General features: G+C 36.3%; 1 pseudogene; it reads left to right on the top strand.

The window, feature by feature from the left end:
* Positions 1-1,794: 1,794 nt before the first annotated feature.
* Positions 1,795-17,643, top strand: LOC109388938 (cytochrome c, testis-specific-like; annotated as a pseudogene).
* The last annotated feature ends 4,284 nt before the right edge of the window (positions 17,644-21,927 follow it).

Genomic DNA, 21,927 nt, shown 5'->3' with positions numbered 1-21,927 from the left:
TACCAAATTAGACCTATATGCTTTGCATCATTTTTTGCACATGCACTTTTTGGGAATGAAAACAAAAAATGGAATATGATTGCCCTAAATCAATTACTATGATTGTTTGAATGCTGAAGTAAAACCAGGTTTCTACCAATAGCAGTTTCTGAAGTAGCTATAGCTAGAAATGTAAAAATATATGTAAACCTGGTAAATGAGATGATTAAGTCTTTATAAAATTGGATGTTAGTAGAGGGTTAATTTGCAGACATTACCCTCAGTAATATTTTTACTGATATATCCCCTCGGGTAAGGGAAATAAAAGAAAAACTAAACATATGAGATTACATCAAACTTAAAAACTTTTTCACAGCAAAGGAAATCATCAATAAAACAAAAAGGCAGCCTACTGAATGGGAGAAGATATTTGCCAACAATATATCTGATAAGGGGTTAATATCCAAAATTTATAAAACACTCATTCAACTCAGCACCAAAAAAACAAACAACCCAATTAAAAAATGGGCCGAGGGTATAAAGAGGCATTTCTCTAAAGAGGACATACAGATGGCCAACAGGTATATGAAAAAATGTTCAACCTCACTAATCATTAGAGAAATGCAAATAAAAACCAAAATGAGATACCACCTCACTCCGGTCAGAATGGCTATCATCAATAAATCAACAAACAAGTGCTGGTGAGGTTGCGGACAAAAGGGAACCCTGGTGCACTGTTGGTGGGACTGCAGATTGGTGCAGCCATTATGGAAATCAGTATAGAGGTATCTCAAAAAACTGGAAATGGAACTACCTTATGACCCAGCAATTCCACTCTTAGGTATTTATCCAGAGAAACCCAAGACGTTAATTCAAAAAAATATATGCACCCCTATGTTTATCACAGCGCTATTTACAATAGCCAAGACTTGGAAACAGCGGAAACGCCCATCGGTAGGCGGCTGGATTAAGAAACTGTGGTATATTTACACAGTGGAGTATTACTCCACTATAAAGAAGAATGAAATAGTGCCATTTGCAATGATATGGATGGACCTATAGAACATTATGTTAAGCGAAATAAGTCAGTCGGAGAAAGACAAATACTATACGATCTCACTTATATATGGAATCTAAAAAACTGAATGAATGAGTAAAGTAAACTGAAATAGTCTCAGAGATATAGAGGAAAAACTATGGTTGCAGTTTGGGAGAGGGGTGGGGATGAGGGAGAAGAGGAAGGGATTAGACAGCATAAATAGGTAACTACAATATTACCACAGGGATATGAAAGACAGTTCCGGGAATATAATTAATAATGTTGTAAATATTTTGTAGAGTGTCAGATGGTCACATGTCTTGTTAGGGAGACCACTTCATGGATGGGGTAGAGCCTTGATCACTGCACTGTACACCTGAAGCTGATGTTGTATAATATTGTATGTCAACTATAATTGAATATATCTATATAGTTACGGGACGTGGAGTAGAGTGTGGGGATGGAGTCAATGAAATTGTAATAGATATGTATGATATCAGGGTGGGAGGAGTGGGGTGGCAGATTGGGGGTGGAGGGTTGTCACTTTAAGGGTAAAAAGTATAACTATTGCACTGTGTTGTACACCTGAAACTAATTTTAAAAAATTGGATGTTATAATATGTTTGTGGTTTTGAGCACTCAGACTTTAAAGCAAGCACCCTTTAAATTATATTTTTTGTTTAATATCATTAGTATTCACTTCAAAGTGATAGAATTCCGTTTTTCCAGCATTGCAAATCTGATATTTTCTTTAATCTATTTTATGGCAGAACAAAATGGGAGATGCTGAGGCAGGCAAGATCTTTGCTCAAAAATTTTCTCAGTGCCACACAGTGGAAAAAGGTGGAAAACACAAGACTGGTCCAAATCTCCGGGGCCTTTTTTTTTGGCCGACAGACGGGACAAGCACCAGGAATTTCTTATTCCAATGCAAACAAAAACAAAGGTAATACTAGGAATTGTGAGAGAAAACTGGCAACTTTGTAGAAAAGAAGAAGGCACATAATTTGATATGATAATAATTTCCTAATTCACAGCATTAAACATGAAATCCCCATGTTTATATTACTGAAATATTGATTTGTACCATAAGGACTGTGTTTGGATCACTGGTCAGCTTCTTGATCAGAGGAATTAGCAATCCTCTGTGACATACGGTTTTGCGTATGCAAGGTATTTAATTTTATGCAGTAAATTTATCTAGAAAAAGGATAAGCTAAATTTTAAAGGTCAAATCATATTTTAATGGCATAATGTTAGTTTTCCATTTATTAGTGATTCTTAGCAGGGTGGACGGAATGTTACATAGTTTGAAAAAGTATATTTGATGATTTTTGTGTTGGTGGAAAGTGGGTAGATGGCTGTGAAAGTGAGTAAGCATTTTAGAGTTGAAATTTAAAATGGATGGAGAAGACTGTAATACTTTTGCAAAGCAATTTATTATTCTTGGATATACATAGAATATACATACATACATGTCATTAGCATTCACTCCAAAAATAGAGTACGACTCTAAAATAGAGTGCAACTCTATTTTGAATTGTTCTTGGGGGCTAGCATTTTTTACAGCCCCAAATTTCAGATCACCACTACACTATTATTTGGAAAGGTTTTTGTTTTGTTTTTTCTTTTTTTCTTTTTTTTTAAAGTGAAATTCACATAACACAGTTAGCCAGTCAGTAACATTTAGTGCATTCACAGTGTTGTACAATGGCCACCTTTCTGTAGGTTCAAAATTTTTCATTACCCTAGAAAATCCCTGTTCCTATTAAGTAATCTCTCACCATTTCCTCCTACCTCTAGCCTTTGGTGACCACTAATCTACTTGTTATTTCTATAGATTTGCCTATTCTGGATATTTCTTATAAAAGGAACCATTTAATATATGACCCTGTGTGTCTGGGTTCTTTTACTTAGCATAATGTTTTCAAGGTTCATTGAAGTTGTAGTATGTTTCAGTACATCATTACTTTTTATGACTGATATAATATTCTATGGTATGTATGTGTCACTTTTTGTTTATCCATTCATCAGTTGATGGACATTTGGATTGTTGCCACCTTTTGCCTATTCTGAATAGTGCTGCTATGAATATTTGTGAACACGTATTTGTTTGAGTCCTTGTTTTCAGTTCTTTTAGGTATTTAACTAGGAGTGGAATTGCTGGGTCATTTGTTAAATCTATGTTTAATTTTTGAGGAAAAGTCAAACTGTTTTTCATAGCGCTTGCACCATTTTACATTCCCATCAGCAACGTAGGAGGATTCCTGTTTCGTACTTACCAACACTTGTTCTTTTCTTTTCTTTTTTAAATTGCCATTGTAGTGAGTGTGAAGTGGCATCTTGTGATTTTACTTTGCATTTCCCTAATCAATGAGCATCTTTTTCTATGTCTGTTGGTGATTTGTATATTTTCTTTAGAAAAATGTCTATTTCTGTTCTCTGCCCTTTTTTAATTTTGGTTCTTTGTTTTTTGTTGTTGAGTTGTCAGAGTTCTTTATGTATTCTGGACTCTTTATCAAAGATGTAATTTGCAAATATTTTTCTTATTCTGTAGGTTATCTTCATTTTTTTGATAGAGTCTCTTAATCAGCAGAAGTTTTAAATTTGTATGAAATCCATTTATCTTTCTATTGTTTCTATTCTATGTTTCTATTGTTGATGTTGCTGTGCTTTTGGTGTCAAGTCTAAGAATCCATCTCTATATCTGATTTCATAAAGATTTATCCCTATGTTTTCTTCTAATAGTTTTATAGTTTTGGCTCTTAGATTTAGGTCATTGACTCATTTTGAGTTAATTTTTTATACAGAGTGAAGTAGGGGTTCAACTTAATTATTCTGCATGTAGTTACCCAGTTTTCTTAGCACCACTTGTTGAAGAGGCCATTCTTTCCCAGTTGAATTGTCTTGACACTCTTGTTGAAAATTATTTGGCCATGTATCCTAAGGTTTACTTCTGAACTTTCAATTCTATTCCATTGGTTTGTATGTCCTTGTACTAGTACCACACTGTTTTGATTAGTGTAGTTTTGTCAAAAATGGCCCTTGGAATTTTGTAGAGATTTCATTGTATCTATAGATTGCTTTGGAGAGTGTTGCCATCTTAGTATTAGCATTCCAATTTATCTGCTTTTCCAATTATTTAAATCTTCCTTAATTTCTTACAGCAATATTTTATAATTTTCAGTATACCAGTCCTTCACCTCCTTGGTTACATTTGTTCGTAAGTATTTTATTCTTTTTAGATATTTTTATAAATAGGTTTTTAAAATTTCCTTTTCAGCTTGTTTATTGCATGTATACGGAAACACAACTGATCTTTATATCAGTTGATCTTGTACCCAGTAACTTTGCTGAATTAATTTATTAGCTCTAGTAAATTTTTTGTGGGTTATTTGGGATTTTCTGTATGTAGAATTATGCCATCTGTGAATAGAGATAGCTTTACTTCTTCCTTTCCAATCTAAATAGCTTTTATTTCTTATTCTTCCCTAATTTCTCTGGCTAGGACTTCCAGTAGAATTCTGAATAGCACTTGGTAAAAGAAAGTATCCTGTCTTGTTCCTGATCTTAGGGAAAAAGATTTCAATTTTTCACCTTGAGTATATTAGCTGTGGGTTTTCCATAAATCCCCCTTTTTCATGTTAAGCAAGTTCCCTTTCATTCCTAGTTCACTCATTGTTTTTATCATGAAGGGGTGTTGGATTTTGTCAAATGCTTTTTTCTGTATTTATTAAAACACTCAAGAATTTCTTTTCTTTTGTTCTATTAATGTGGTGTAGTACATTAATTTTTCTTATGTTGAACCATCCTTGCAGTCCTGGGATAAATCCCACTTGGTCATGTGTGTAAATCTTTTAATGTGCTATAGAATTTAGTTTGCTAGTATTTTGTTGAGGATTTTTGCATCTATAATTATGAGATATTGGTTTGCAGTTTTATGTGGTGGTTTTCTCTGGTTTTGTGTTTGGAGAAGTTTCAAATGTAGATTATTGGTAGCTATAATCCTCTTCATATAGGATTCAAATGTATTTATAAATTCATCAGTGAGTTTTATAGTGCTTGCATAAGCTATAATGCCGTTTACTTGATTGAGCTTTGCAGACCCTGTTGTAGGAGAAGGGCTTTCATGAAGGGAGTTGGCACTTTTTTTTTTTTTTTACTGTACTTGTAATAGCTTGTATAATACTTTGTCAAAAGAGGGATTCTGCATTTTTTAAACTGTTTCTAGTAAGACCGTGTTTTGGGTTGTCTTAGCCTACCCTTAATGATGCTATTGGCTAGAAATGCCTGGGAGCACTCATCTGGGCTTGCACTACTTGTGCTGAGCCCCCACAGACATATCTCCCAGTGGAGCCAGTGTTGTGGTGGGACCCACCCTTGTGGTTCTTATTATGATTGCAAGACATATCTCAGCAACAACCATCCGGGAACTGTGAAAAGACAAGGTTTATTACTGACAAATCCTGGAGGGAACATGGCATGCAGGCCTGGTGACACACAGTGAGGTTTTGGAAAGGCGGGGGAGGGGAGGGCGGAGGGAAGGAGAGAGACAGCACCCATGCAAGTGAGCAAGCACAGGCCTGAGGGTCTGCTTTTTTGGGAGTCAAGGGTGGGGTGCCTAGGATTTTACAGGTTTACTTTTTTTTGGTGAATTTAAAACATAAGAGCAGGAATTAAAGCAGGGGATGGGAAAAGTAAATGATCAGCTAGCTCTCTACCAGAGCTTTTAAAAAAAAAAGTTTATGGGTGAGGTGGCCGGCTCTCTATCTTGTCCTGTAGCTGGCAATGTATTTATTCCACATGAATGTCTTTCTTTAAAGCGGATGCCTCACAGTCAAAAACTTGTCAGGCACTTAACATTACAATAAAAAATGCTAATTGTACTTACACTACAGGTAGGTAAGATATAGTGAAACTTTTGTTATCTGATGTTTTGGGGAAAGAGATCTTGGGAATAATCATATGGGCTGCTGTAACAAAGTGCCATAAATCGGGTTCCTTAAAATAGCAGAGATTTATGCTTTTATAGTTCTGGAGGGCAGAAGTGCAAAATCAAGGTGTAGGCAGGGTATCCACACTTCCTTTGAAACATACAGGGCAATCCTTCCTTGCTTCCTCCTAGCTTCTAGTGTTTTGTCAGTAAAATATTGGTGTTTTGGCCTATGCAGCTGCTTATCACCAATCTCTGCCTTTGTCCTCACATGGTCCCCATGTGTCTCTGCCCTCACATAGCTGTCTCATAAGGATGCCAATCATATTGGATTGAGGGCCAATCAAACTTCAGCGTGACCTCATTTCAGTTCAATCATCTGCAATGACCCTATTTCCAAACAAAGCCATATTCTGAGGTACTAGGGGTTAGGACCTCAACATACCTTTATTCAGAAGACACCCATAATAAAGAGCCATATCTACATATAAAATAAATACCTGAGTAATTGATAAAATACTTATATTAAAACAAAATAGAATGAAATTTAATCTTTGTCGAGTCAAGAGTGCTTTGGTATATTTTTAAACATTAACACAGTTGTTATTAACACAACATCATTGTATTCAGTATGTACAGAAAATGCTGGTTAGTAGGTGTTCTATAATAAAGAATTTGGTCTTCACTGCACTGTACATCTGAAGCTGATGTTGAATAATATTGTATGTCAACTATAATTTTGTGTACATATAGTCACGGGATGTAGAGTATAGTGTGGGAATGGAGTCAATGGAATTGTAATAGATATGTATGGTATCAGGGATGGTGGGGCAGTGGATGGGAGGAGGGGGGTTGTCACTTTGTGAGGGGTGAAAAGGATAACTATTGCATTGTTTTGTACACCTGAAACTAATAATAATAATAATATAAATAAATAAATAAATAAATAAATAAATAAATAAATAAGAATTTGGTCTTTTTCCCAGGTTCCTGGGAGGGACTCTTTAAAACCATGGAATTTCCTGGGTCATAAGAGTGTCTTTGTTATTCAAGGTTGGGCCCTGGGAACATGGCCTGAGATTATGCTGATGAAATGATTTATGTTAGGTTCCAATAGATAGTTTCAGCATGGGGACTGGCCAAGCTCAGAAGACCAACCATGTGATGAAACAGTTGAGGCTTTGGCCTAGGTGATATCAATCAGACCTCCAGGAATAGGGGACAGAAGCTGGAAATTGAGTTCAGTCACATGGGTATTGAGTCCATCAATAATGCCTATGTAATGAAACCCAGTAAAAACTCTGGTTGAGTTCCTGGGTGGTGAACACATCAATGTCCTGGTAGGGTGATGAGTCTTGATTCCACAGGGACAGAATCCAGAAGCCCTGTGTTTGGTGCTCTCCCAGACTTTGCCATATGGTTCTCTTCATCTGGCTGGTCTGGATTTGCATCCTTTATAATAAACTTGTAATTGCAAATACAGTGCTTTCCTGAGTTCTGTGAATCATTTTAGCAAATTATTGAACTTGAGGGGATCCTGGGAACCCTCAAATTTATAGCCCGTTGATCAGATGTTTGGATGGCCTGGGGACCCTAAACTTGCCGCTGGTATGTGAAGCGAGGGCAGTATTGTTGGGGACTATGGAGTCTATGCTATGGAGTCAGAATTGAATTGTACTTATTGCAGTCGGATTTCCAGTTGATAGAATGTTGAATAAATCAGTTTTAAACTTACATTTATTGTTTGCATTTATATAGCTCTTTAATTCTTAAAGTAATATTTTTCTATAGTGTCTTTTATTATTTATTATCATATTACAAGAGCAATCAACTTTTGAAGTCCTAATTTATAGGCTAGTTATAACCCAATATTTATTACTCTAGCAGCCAATATTTTGAGGATTTTATTGCTTATTAGCATTGATTTAAAATCATATTAGAACTTACTACAAATATATCTTCAATTATACATTGTTGTCAAAGATTAAAAGCTGTGTAGAATGCTTGGCTTTAACATTATTCAAGAATTAGAAATAAAATCTCCCCAAGTCATATTATTTAAGTATTTGGGAATATAATATTATTATTTGTTAGTTCTGATGAAATAAGAATAATACATAGTAGAATTAAATCACACCCCTATCTTACACCACTCACAAAAATTAACTTGAAGTGGATCAGAGACTTAAACATAAGACCTGAAACTTTAAAACTCTTAAAAGAAAACATAAGGAAAAACTCCTTGACATTGGTCTTGGCAATGATTTTTGGCTATGACAGCAGAAGTATTATATAAGCAACAAGAGCAAAAATAAATAAGTGAGACTACATCAAACTAAAACTACTGTACAGCAAAAGAAACAGTCATCAAAATAAAAAGGCAACCTATGGAATGGGAGAAAATATCTGCAAAGCATATATCTGATAAGAGTTTAATATTCAAAATATATAAAAAACTCCTACAACCGAAGAGTGAAAAACAACCTAATTAAAAAATAGGCAGAGGAATTGAATAGACATTTTTCCAAAGAAGACATACAATGGCCAGTAGGTACGTGAAAAGGTGTTCACATCACTAATCATAAGGAAATGCAAGTCAAAACCACAATGAGATACCACCTCACACCTGTTAGAATTACTATCATCAACAAGACAAGAAATAACAAGTGTTAGTGAGGACGTGGAGAAAAGGGATTCCTTGTGCACTGTTGGTGGGAATGTAAATTGGTACAGCCACTATAGAAACATGGAGTTTCCTCAAAAAATTAAAAATAGAACTACCATATGATCCAGCAATCTCTTTTCTGGGTATATACTCGTAGAAAATGAAAACAGGATCTCAAAGAGATACCAACATCCCTGCGTTCATTGCCGCATTATTCAACAATAGCCAAGATATGGAAGTAATCTAAGTGCCTGTCAATGGATGAATGGATAAAGAAGATGTGGGATATATATTATATATAATGTATAAATAATATATTATTTAGCCATGAGAAAGAAGGAAATCCTACCATTCTCAACAGCTTCAGTGAAACTTGAGGGCAATATGCTGAGTGAAATAAGTCAGCCAGAGAAAGACTAATGCTATCTGATGTCACTTATATGTGGAATATAAAAAAGCTGAACTCAGAAAAACAGATAGTAGAGCTATCAGGGCCTTGGGGGTGAGGTAATGGGGAGATATTTTTCAAAGGGGAAACTTTCAGTTATAAGATTAACAAGTTCTGGGGATCTAATGCACAGCATGGTGATTATTAGCTAATAATACTGTACTGTACGCTTAAAAGTTGCTAAGAGAGTACATCTTAAATGTTCTCAACACACACACAAAAAAAGAAATGGTAATTATATTATTAGGTGGAAGTTTTCAATGCTAAGGTGGTAATTCTTTTTTAGCATATAATTGTATCAATCAACACATTATACACCTTAAACTTACACAATGCTATATGTCAATTATATCTCAATAAAGCTAAGAAAAAAGAATAAGTGTCTTACAATGTTAATTTAGCTAGGGTTCTAAAATAAAGTTATTTAGAATAAAATAAAGATTTAAAAAATACTTTGGCACAGCTTGACCAAAGACAGACTTGAATAATTAAGAACCAGGAAGTAAACAATTCAATTTTAATAAAATTGTGAGAAACTGTTAACCATATTTTATTCTGTATGTATAATCTTTCTCTTGAAAATAATTATACTATTTTAGCTTTTAAAATAATAAGTAAATTCTCATTTTAAATAAGATTCTTTATATGACTTGCTTATAGTTTTTCAAAGTTCATGGTTGTAGCAACAATCTTATATTGTGTGATTTTTTTAAATTGTGGCAAAATATGTAACATAAAATTTATTCTTTCAAAATTTTTAAGTGCACAGCTCTGTAGTGCTAATCACATTCACATTGTTCTGCAATCATTACCACCATCTATCTCTAGAAATTTATTATCTTCCCAAGCTTAATTGGTACACATGCTCTGGCAACCACCATTCTACTTTATGTCTCTAATTAATTTGACTATACTAGGTATCTCATTTAAGTGTAATCATACAGTATTTGTCTTTTTTGTGACTGGCTTATTTCACTTAGCATAATGTCTTCAGTGCTCATTCATGTTGTACTGTGTGTCATAATTTCCATCCATTTTACAGCTGAATAATATTCCATTGTATGTATATGCCACCCTTTGCTTATACATTCATATGTCACAGGACACTCAAGTTGCTTCAACTTTTTAGCTATTGTGAATACTGCTATGAACATGGGTATACAAATATCTATTCGTGTCCCTTCTTTTACTTCCTTTGGGTATATACCTAGAAGTGGAATTGCTGAATCATATGATTTCTGTGTTTAATTTTTTGAGAAATAGCTGTACAATTTTCTACAGTGGCTGCACCATTTTATGTTCCCACCAGCAATATACAAGAGTTTCAGTTTCTCCACACTCTTGATAACACCTGTTATTTTTAGTTTTGTTTTTTTTNAAAAAAATAAATCCTTTGCAAACTCCAATTTTAGATTAAGTATAGACTGATGATCAAATTATTGTGCAATTTTGCTTGAAGCCTGAAAAATTAGTTAAATGTGATTTGTAGGTAGCTAAGGCTAGATGATTCTATTTTACTATTACATCTAAGAAGAGAATTTATCATTAGAGGGTAAATTCTGATTTAGAAGAGAAAGTTATTTCTCTTATAATTCTGGGTGGAATAAACATGGTCTTTCTCTTTGGAGTGTTAATTTTACTTGAAGATAAAAACCTTTTTTGAATTTTGAAGATTTTATTTGTACTAATATGGAAAGATTTCTATAATTTACTGTTGAGTAAAAGCAAATTTCAGATCAATGTTATAGATTGGTTCAATTTTATATATTTTTTTCTATGCACATACAAAAACATGTATGTGTGTGTGTGTGTGTGTGTGTGTGTGTGTGTGTGTGTGTGTGAAGGTATCCACATAGCTATTTGTCTATTACTATATGCCACTCTGAGAGGTATGTGTTTCAGGGGACTGAAGACGGAAGACTTTTATTTTTCCTTTGTATAATCTTGTTATATTTACATTTTTACAAGCATATATTATCCTTCCAATAAAAACAGAAAAAAAATAGTTCAAAAGTCACTAAAATTTTGTTACAGGTGCAAAAGCAAAATTTGTATAACTTTCTTTCTGTGTCAGTACATCTCATATTATTATATGAAAATTCAGAAAGAAGATTTTCATGCATGGTGAGCTATTGGAAACTTTATTTTGTATGTACTTTGGGAATGTGATGTTATTAGTAATGCAGACTGTGAGAAGACGTGGTGGCTACTGGAGCAGAGAGTAGCAATGTTGACACTTCCAAGAGGGCTGGTTCCCCTGAATGTGCTTTCCTGGCCAGTCATTGGGAACCAGCACAGCCAGTTCTTTAAAAGGCAAGGGTGTCATCTTTGTAAGCAATGGTTTTCATTTGTTTGTTGTTTTTGGTTTTTGACGCCTCAAATTGGTTACATTTCCTGCCACAATTGTGCTCCTTCAAATATTTAGTTCTGTTAAATTCTACCTTTTTCTACAGTAATTCTTCAGTTATCCCCAGCTAGCAGATTATGGTTTTAAAACCAGAATTTTGCTTTCCTTAGAAATAGTAAGTATTTAACAATTATATTTCTTTAAGGACTATAACAACAATAGTAGTAATAGAATAGCTAACATTTATTGAGAGCTTACTCTGTGTCAGATACTGTTCTAAGTGCTGTACATAAATAAACGCATATAGTCCTCACAATAATCCTATTAGGGAAATGATTTACATTTTACAGAATGTAGAAACTGAGGCATAGAGAAGTTAAGTAACTTGCCATACCATAGCTTGAAACAAAACAGGGAAGCTGAGATTAACCTGAAATCATTAAGGGCGGTGACAGAGATGGCCTTGTGCTGGAGGCTCCCCACAATGGCCTTCACTGTGACCATGATGATGACAGATGGCACCACTCCCACTTCATTGGGGCGTCTACTAAAGGAGAAGAGCCAACATACAAAGTATTGGATAGTCTCTCATATATATTGGGTTGTCGGAAAAGTCATGACACATGTTTGCAACAGATGGCACTAGTTCATTTTTGGAAGTACTAGAGTCATTCGCATCTATGTTATTGCTATGTCATTTGACAGATGACAGTTCTAGCTTCATTCTAAAAAAAGTTGAGCAATTTGGTTGAGTTTTGGAGATTTTACAAGTTGAAGATGGAAGACCANTGCTGTCGTTTTGTTCTTCAGTCTAGTTGTGGAGGACATTGCTTCACTGGCCCAAGTTGGCACCATCATTGTGCTCTTCCCAGGAGAGGCAGATCAGTAGCCGGCTTCTGGATGGCTGCTCACTGCAGCTGCTGGCCGCTCACGCTGGCTGCTGACTACACACGGTAGCCCATGGCAACCCACTGCAGCAGGGGCTGCGGCCTACGTTAAGGGGGGGGGTGTGTTCCCGGCAGCCCAGCTCCAGGTTGAGCTGTTGTTCAGCATGTTAGCTGTAGAGGACAGTGTCACTGGCCCTCATATGTGGGATCCAAACCGGGGCCCTCTGGCGTCCCAAGCCAGCTCTTAACCAACACGCCACTTGGCCGGCTCAAGTAAAACTACTTTTGAATGAAGGATACAGAGGCTAAAAAATGTTGGAAAACTGGTGATTCCCGCACTCTCATTCAATGGCTGAGAAAACTGAAGTCCAGACACTTTTCCAAAATCAAACACCTAGTTACGTTAGCCCTCAAAACTGGACTAGAGCCTGGGTCCTAATTTTCAAATATCTGATTTTCCTGTTTTATATGTGGGGCCCTGGCTAGATACATACATTTTGGATTCATGTTGTCCATCTACCCACTTCCTCACATTTAACTTTCCTTTATAAAAACTACGACAATCATGGAATAAAAATCTTTTAAATGCCATCTTTCTTAAACCTGTCAAGAGGTCTATTTTTGGTTTATTTTCCTTTTTTGGTATGGTATTTGGTATATTATGTGAAAATCATGGCTATATTAATGCTATTTGATAATGAAAGGAGGGTGATAATTTGAAACCATCATGTGCCTGTCTCTACCACAATAAGAATGTAGTTTGCTGCAGTAATTAATTAATCATTAATTAGTTTATTTAATACATATTTATTGTGCATTGTGGCAGCTGGTTTCCAAAGATGACCCTCAATAACCCATGTTTCCAGGTATTCTTACCTTTGAGTTGTCCCCTACCACACTGAATCTGGGCGGACCTTGATTCACTTTAACCAACAGAGTGTGGTAGAAGTGATATTATACTAGTTCTGGTCCTAAGCATTAAGAAGGCCTGGCAGCTGCCACTTCTGCATTTTTGTAAGACCCAAGCCAGCACGTAAGAAGTTTAGCAATCGTGTTGGAGAGACCTCATAGAAAAACCTTATGGAGAGTGAGAAGGCCTGAGATTGTAGAGAAAGAAGTAAAGGGGGAGGGAGAAGGAGAGGGAGATTGATTGATTGATTGATTGATTGATTGATTGATTGATTGAGTGATTGATTGATTCAGCTGGGAGAGGGAGCCATCAATTGATTTAGTTGTTCCAGAGTCCCGTTGAGTCCAGATTCTAACCATCTTTGTCTAGGGGCCAAACAGAGTGGGCCATCTAACTCAGTCAAGCCCCAAATGACTGCAGGCCAAAGGTTGTTTTTATGTGTTTAACAGTCACAGTCCTTTTTAAACCTCAGATGGTGGTGCTTCTGACAATAAAACTATCTCCAAAAATTTCTTCAATTTTTATTATTTTTGTCAGTGGTACTTACCAGTGCTTGCCAGGCTTTCATGGAGTTACATTCTTTTTCTTGAGTCATTTTTCTCCCTAAGACTGAGTCTCATTTGGCCTTTGTTGCAGAGTATTTTTAAATTTCATCTGAAAATGAGAAAGAGTTGTAGCTTTTAGTGTGGCAACTCCTAGGATTTCTGGATTCTCTAGTTTTCCTTGCATCCTGCTTATTCATAAGCCAGTCATTTCCTGAGCTCACCTCTTTTGTAGAACCTTGTTAAATACAGCTAGTAATGATCAAGGTCAGTAGTAAAATTTTGTTTTGCAATCTCTTCACCCAAAGCCATAAATTCATTAAGTTTATTACCTTTTATTCACCTTATCGCAGGGGACAATTCCACCAAATATTTGCTCTCTCTATAATATGGGTAGCCATTCTTCTAGCTCTGAGTAAAAGTTTCCATGCCANCTGTAGAGGGCAGTGTCACTGGCCCTCATATGTGGGATCCGAACCGGGGCCCTCTGGCGTCCCAAGCCAGCTCTTAACCAATGTGCCACTCGGCTGGCCCTAGTTTTGTTTTTAATAATAGCCATCCTAATGGGTGTGAAGTGGTATCTCACTATGGTTTTGATTTGCATTTCCCTAATGATTAGTGATGTTGAATATATATATTGTGTTTTAAAAAACATCAGTAAGTGCATAAAGTTTTTTTGAGAATAATATCTTTACAGTTATTATTATATACCTATATGCCATTTGCATTTTTTGGGCAATGATAATTGAAGCAGGTTTTAGTAACATATTGGTTGAATTAATTCATGAATTTCCCAGGGTTCTATGCTAAGAAGTGATAGTACTAGGATTCAGACTCAGGTCTTTTGGAACCTTTAAAGAAATCAGATCATGGGGCTAGCATATTAGCTAAACTAACTTATTATTAGAGATTAATCTTCCGCCTTTGCCTGTTGTCATGTCAGATCTGTTAAAAGAAGCAGTAAGACACACTGAATCGTGTGTTAATAATTTTAAAAATATTTTGAAATCCATGTACATTATATGAAAATTGAAATAGTTCCAAAGGATACTTCCCAGTGTGAGTGATAAGGAAATTAAATATGTTCATTCCTTCCCATCTTTCCCTGTTTCTTTCTCTTTACCAGCTAATTTTATTTGGTGATATTATTCTTTGTAATTTTAGTGGTCATTTTAATACTATAAATAATATTCATATACCTTTGTTATTTGATTTGTCTACTTTAAGTAATATCTGTTTTTCCTACACTGTGAATGATGAGAAAGTCAAAGTGGTTAGATAATCTTCCATTTTGTCACACTATCTCTTAACTCTTGCTACTTATGTTGTTATTTTTACTCTGACATGATAATCATTTACAATCCTATTTAACCGTATTTACCACAGTTGTTTTAACATCTGTCCTACATTTAAATGGTATTTATGCTTATTCTCAGCTGTTACCACAGTGTCTGTATTTATCTTTTGGTTGGTAGATGGTTATCAGTAGTTAGGGCAAGGAAGAATTACTGGGACTATATTACCCTAGTTCTTGGATGTTTAAAACACTTGTGAATTCCCATTACACTTGAATGATAATCTGGTTAGACATAAGATTATTGGGTAACACTTAATTCTTCAGGATTTTGTGTGCTTCGTGTTGAATTATTCTTTGAAGAAATCTGAAGCCAGCCTGATTGTTTTCCATTATAATTTACTTGGTTTTATTTTACTTTTTTCCCCTAAGTTTTAATAAAATTATTACTAAAATTTAGTAACTTAGCCAGGCTGTGTACGCATATAAGTCTTGAATTGATCTGTTGCAGATTCTCCTGGGACATGAGCTCTTTCAATTGGTAGATTTGTGACTTTTATTTTTGAAAGTTTTCTTGAATTATATTTTAATAATTTTATTCTATTTCATTTGTTTTCTAAAAGTCTTACTTGGGCCACAAATTGTGCATATTTTGAAACTCCTTTATCTAAATATCTTCTGTTTCTGTCATTTTCCCTTTGATCATTTAAAACTCATTATTGTTTCTATTTTGTTTTTATCAATATTTGTGCTATCAGCAGCATGTATTCCCTTTACAGTCATTTATGCCTTTCTGTTTTATCAGTTTCTACTTGAGCCTTTGTATCTCTGCTTTAAGCCCTTGATTCACAGACCTTTTTTGAGTCCATAGGAATATGGTCATGATTTTCATCTGCTTAATGTATATAATTTCTAATGTGTATTTTTCATTTAACTTTTTTATATGCCCTTCTGCTGTGTATGTGTGTGTGTTGTGTATCTGTATGTTGTCTGTTTGTGTTCTTAGTACTCTTTTGTGCTGATTCCTTTTTTATTACTCATTTTTTGAAGAAGATAATTCTTCTTGGACTGGTTATTTATAGAAGAACAGTGAAAGTGAGAGTCTGAGTGTCCCAGTTAGTTATGAAGTCATCCTTATCCACAGTTATGTGTTAGAGATATGCATATGTGTCTGAGTGCATATGTGTAGCTCTTAACTTCAGCTGACAAAGACTGGCAGTTCTAGGGTTATTCAGCACCTTCAGTTTCTCTTCTATCCTATAATAAGGTAGAATCCTTCCTTTAAAGATGGAATGTCTATGTTTTATTCTTTAATGCTGGCTCCCCTGGTCCTCCATGGTGTCTAAAATTTAGGGTGTCTTCCACAGCCAGTCAATATACAGTCTCCTTTTTGGACTAGAGCAGTGGTTCTCTACCTGTGGATTGCAACCCCTTTGGGGGTCGAATGACCCTTTCACAGGGGTCGCCGGGTACTCGTATGTGGGCGTATCTGCATGTGGGCCTGGAGACAGATAGAGGAGTGGTGTCTCGCTTCCTAAGACCATCGAAAATATGTGATTTCCAATGGTCTTAGGCGACCCCTGTGAAAGGTTGAGAACCACTGGGCTAGAGGATTATGACTTTGCCCCTCAAAATTTGTCACCTACTTGAAAAAACTTTTTTCTTTCAAGATCATAGTGACTGCTGTCCTCTCCCTCTAGTTCAAGTTTTATGTCCTTGGTAGTCTTCTAATTATATCAAGTTGGGGGTTATATGTTCTTCCTGAAAATTTTTATCAACAGTGGAGTTAGTATTTCTGTTTCCTTTGCCCATGTTCCGTTCAACTGGTTTTAGAAAGGAAAAATAGTAGAGGCAATCTTTCCTTCTCAGCATAAAACTGGATTCCTGAAATTATAGGTTTTTTTTAGAGATCTGGACTGTTTGGTATGATTGGCAGAAAAAGACAAAGAAATATGAGTTAGTAGTCACAGATTCTTGATTCTAACTAAGATGATAGGCTTGTCATCCTAGGGCAAATTATCCCCCTCTGTTTGGGTCATCATTTACTCATCTGCAAAATGATGGGTTGGATTAGTTGATCTCTCAGATCTTTTCTAGAAGGAACTTTCTGTGATTCTAGAAGGATAGGGTACTGCTTAGGCACAACATATTTGGGTTGGTAGTTCATAGATGTACCGTGGAAAATCCTAAACATCAATGTGAGTATTGGATTTCTACAGGGAAGCCAAAGAATAGAGCACCAAAAAGACTAATTTTGGAATTTTCTTATAGGTCAGTATAAATTATATATATATATAATATTAGAGTAAGTATTATAAGTATTCCCAGTTATAATAAATAGCCTTCCTATTGAATCCAAGAGTACTCTTGTTCACATACATGGGTTACATCAGAAACTAAGCCTTACAAATGTAACTACAGAAACTTAAAACTTATTTTCACCTTTATAGGTATTATCTGGGGAGAGGAAGCTCTGATGGAATATTTGGAGAGTCCAAAGAAATATACCTCTGGAACTAAAATGATCTTTGCTGGTCTTAAAAAGAAGAGTGAGAGAGATGATCTTATTCAGTATTTGAAACAGGCAACATCTTCATGAAATGCTCTTGCAACTTAAAAAAAAAATTAGTTATAAGCCAAAATTTACCAATTTCAAATATTGTATATTTAAAGAAATCATATTTGATCTTTCTTGACCAGCCTATAGTAAGTTTAACATTTTAAAATAACAGATATTTTTTATTATGTGTAATCTACAGAGGAAATACCCATCAGAGTCTGCACTTATTTTTGTCTGCTCACTAAGGATGTGGTAGGTCAGGATGGAGGAGGAGAGTAAAGGAAACTGAAATCTATTGTGCTTCAGTGGCCTCCACACATGCAAAATATTTTGTAAGCCTAGCAACTGCTATTGATGATGGAGATAACTTCCACATACTCATTTCTCTGTAATTTAAATGTAAATATAGCAGACATTAGCTTTAGTTTTTATTAAGCTATGTTTGGTTATGTGTTTGCCTTTTATTATAAATAATACTTAAGAAAAAAAAGTAGGGAAAATGAAATCAAATATTTGATCTTACCTTAGGAATATTATTGGGAGGAAAAACGCCAATTGTTGATCATGGGTGACATATAAAATAAAACCTAGAGAGAAAGTATATTCCATATTAATAGACATTTATATAACATAATAATCTTTTTGTATTAATCTTTTTATGATACCCTCTAATCCTGAGTCATGTAAAGCTGGACTGCAGGGAGGGATAGCAGGGACCCTGAGAGAGAAGGGGAACAAAATATCCCTCGTCATTAATGTGGAAAGACCTCCCACTTCACAGTCAGTGTGAGTGAGGCGTGGTGGAGCAGGTTCACATCAGGGACTGTGTGGTGTGAAGCAGCCCCTGAAGTGGCTATGCAATCCACGAGCACTCTGTCACCCACATGGTATGACCAATGCAAGAAGGAGAACCTGTTTCCTTACCCAAGAGGTGGGTAATAGACTGGTTAGGGGTCAGTATGGGTGAGGGTGGGACATCCATTATTTCATTTCCACTTTACAACTCACACCCACATAAGGAGGACTTTTACCTTCTATATTGAGGCTACATAGAGAGATCGCGTGCCAAAAACAAAACTTGGATCTTCTACTCTAATTCCTGGTGACTTTTCGCCATATCACAGGGATAATATGTTACTAGTTAACTTATAAGGAGATGCCACTACTGAAAAGATAACCTAACAAAACATTTCCAAAGTGAGGGAACATAGTTGAAAAAGCTGATTTCCAGAAGGTTCTATCTATTAAATCAACTAAGTGCCGGGCTCAATTTTAATGCTTCTGGCAAGTGGGAGAGAATATACTAGTCCTGGAGCCCAGTGCCAGTAGGAGTGTGTGCCCTGAGAGCCAAGGGACACCAGGCAAAGCTGGACTTGTTACTCTCTCCCTGGAAAAATTCTAGGATGGGGCAGAGACATCTGTAGGGACTCCAGGGGTATAGTAGGGATGTCATCTCAGAGCTGAATTGGGTTTGCAAGGACATGGAATTAGGTGACATACCTCACAGGCTAATTTACATGAGACAGAAAACTGTGAGAAGGAACTTGAACTTAATTCATACTCATAGTTACAGTTCAGATTTTTACAAACCTGACAGATGGACTTTTGACAGAAAGCCACGTTGCAGGGAGGCCTTCTATTTGGAGTTCAGATACTTTTGGGTTAAGAGAAGTAGAAGGAAGGTGCTGAGATGATAAAAGGCAGTTGGGTGGAAATGGAGACGTATTAAGTAGATTCCTTTCATTATAAAAATTGTTCGGTTAGTGATGTGATATTGAATGTTGATTTGCATTTATACTTATCCTAGAAAGAGCAATATATATATATATATATATATATATATATATATATATATACACACACACACATATATATATATGTATATATATATATATTGCTGGTAATGATGTTTCTGGTATTAGAGAAAAATTGGAGGAAGATTTGCAAATAAATGCAGTAATTAAAATTCTATATTATAATAGGCTTTATTATGTTGTCTCTGAGAAGCTTAAATCCATTTAGGATCAATTTACATGAAGGGACTTCTGGGCACTGTGCTAATTTTATCCTGTGCCAATTAGGCTAAGCTGGAACTGTTTTTGCCAGAATGCATTTGTCTGTATGGTTCCAGGTTAGGGCTGGTTACATGAGAAATCTGCTTGAGGTTTGGAAAGCAGTGGCATTAGCAGAAGCTTTTACATTTGTAAGGTCAGTGCAGGGCCCAGGTGCAACTCACGCTTGTCACTGAACTGTGGATAGTGGCCTTCATGTGGTGGGGCACCCGCTGGGCACTCAGCTTCTTCAGCTCTCACCAGGTCTCTCTCAGCCTCTCTGAGTTCTGGGCCTGGAGTGTGTGCAGCGTTGACAGGGGAGGGCCTGGCTTCTTCAGGTCATTCACATAGCCAGGGTTTAAAATGGTGAGAAACAGAACTTGGGGACCAGGTTATCCTCACAGGTATGTCCTTGTTCTTCCTACTTTGCTCCTGGCTGTGCTTCCTGCTTACCTGCCCTGCTGACCTACAGCAACTGTAGGCTCTCCGCCAGATGCAGCGCAAACAACCCACCAGTCTTCACTAGCTCCCCTCTGTGATCTTAGTGGCTTTGCTCTGGTTCTTTATTTCATCAGCTTCTCCCCAGATTGTGTAGGGTCCCATCCCTCTAATAACGACCTCATTCACCTCATTCACTGTGGTACATTCCTTTACTCGATCAAAGCCCACTGGCTACAGGCGTCATATCTATGCACCGTACCTGCTTGCAAATACATAAATGGAAACGCAACGAGGGTTGTGCGCTCAACCTAAATTTGGTACGCCCTGACAGAGCAAAGGAAAGAAGAATGAACTGTTCAATGATCTAAAGTTTTTAAGTTATTTAAGTCTGCCAGTGTTTCTGAAACTTTAATTAAAGATTCATTAGGAAAAAGATTCATGTTCATCAGAGAACAGTTTCCTATGAACATAACATCTGAAAGAAAAAGTAAGTACCCTTGTTTTATGGGCCTATTAACAGGAACCAGGAGACTTCAGTTGGCTGGGAAGTGTTATACTGATTGCATATCAACCAAAATATATTTGAAAAGTATTGCAGACAGATGGTTATATAAGATACACATTTATTGCTTTTAGCATAGGCAATTTTTATATATATCTTGATATGGATCTGGAGGAATACAGTATTGTTTCATTTAATTAAAGTGAAAATGTGAGATCATTTAACTTGGCAATTATGTGTGTTTCAGAAGGAACAGAGAGAACTCTTCAGAAAACAGTGGAACATTGTTACTTCCTGTGTTCTTAAAATTTTTCATTCACACTAGCAAGTAAAGTACTTCCCAGATGTAAATCTCTAGTCAGTGGTTCTTGGGGGGGTGGGGGAGAACAACCCAACCATATGATTTATTTTTCAAGAAAAATGATTTTTCTTTTTTTAGGTGAATGAAATTGTGTATAATACAGCATGATTTTAGAGTATTTTATTTGCTTGTTCTCTCCCTTATTATCACATTCTTCTAAAATATTAACATGGGTAGGAATTTAGAATCAAATTTTCTTTGTATTTTTCACTCAGTGGTCATTATCATCACCTTGAGAATTCGAAGCCACAATTTCATGTCATTCTTCAGCCTGAATTCTTTGGTCCCCAAAAAGTGGGGCCCTCCTTAAACACAAAAGAGGATGGTAGTAGGATAGGGGCAGATGGGAGTGGAGCACGACTGTACAGGCAGGGTGTCACATTGTTGTCGTTAAGTGGGCCCTTTTCAGTGCAAAATCCAGGTCCTTGGCAACTCGAGCAAGGAATTGAACAAGATGCCAGAGTAAAGCACTGAAAAAGTAGTTTATTTGAAAAGATAATACATTTCAAAGAGTAGAAGTAGGCCTGAGCAGTAGAGAATAGCTCAAGGGCCCATTATTAGAAAAGAAATTACATTTCAAAGAGTTTGGAGTGGGCCACGCACAAGGGTGAGGCTCAAAGGGCTCGAAAAGGAATAAGCGGTAAAGAGAACAAGGCGTCTAAAAAGGAAAAAAGGGGAAAAGGCTCGAACTTTCCAGGACTTGGGGTTTTTATCCCCTTTCTCTAGAATGGGCTGTTCCCCTAAGGGCGTGGGACCACTTGATTGGCACCTGTGATTGACAGGATGTACTGCCCAGGTACGAGTGACTGGTCTGATCTAGTTGTACCCATTTGTTTTCCCACAGGGGTAGGTAATTACAATACAAAGGGGAGTTTTGGGTGGAGAGGGGATGTCCCCTTGGCGGTTGCACCCTGTGGGACATGCAGAAATGCAGAGACCCAATGCCTGCCTCTAACTGCCTGCCTTGT

Source organism: Hipposideros armiger, unplaced genomic scaffold (assembly GCF_001890085.2).
Source record: "Hipposideros armiger isolate ML-2016 unplaced genomic scaffold, ASM189008v1 scaffold_212, whole genome shotgun sequence".
Lineage (NCBI taxonomy): Eukaryota > Metazoa > Chordata > Mammalia > Chiroptera > Hipposideridae > Hipposideros > Hipposideros armiger.
This window is presented reverse-complemented; position numbering and strand designations above follow the sequence as displayed.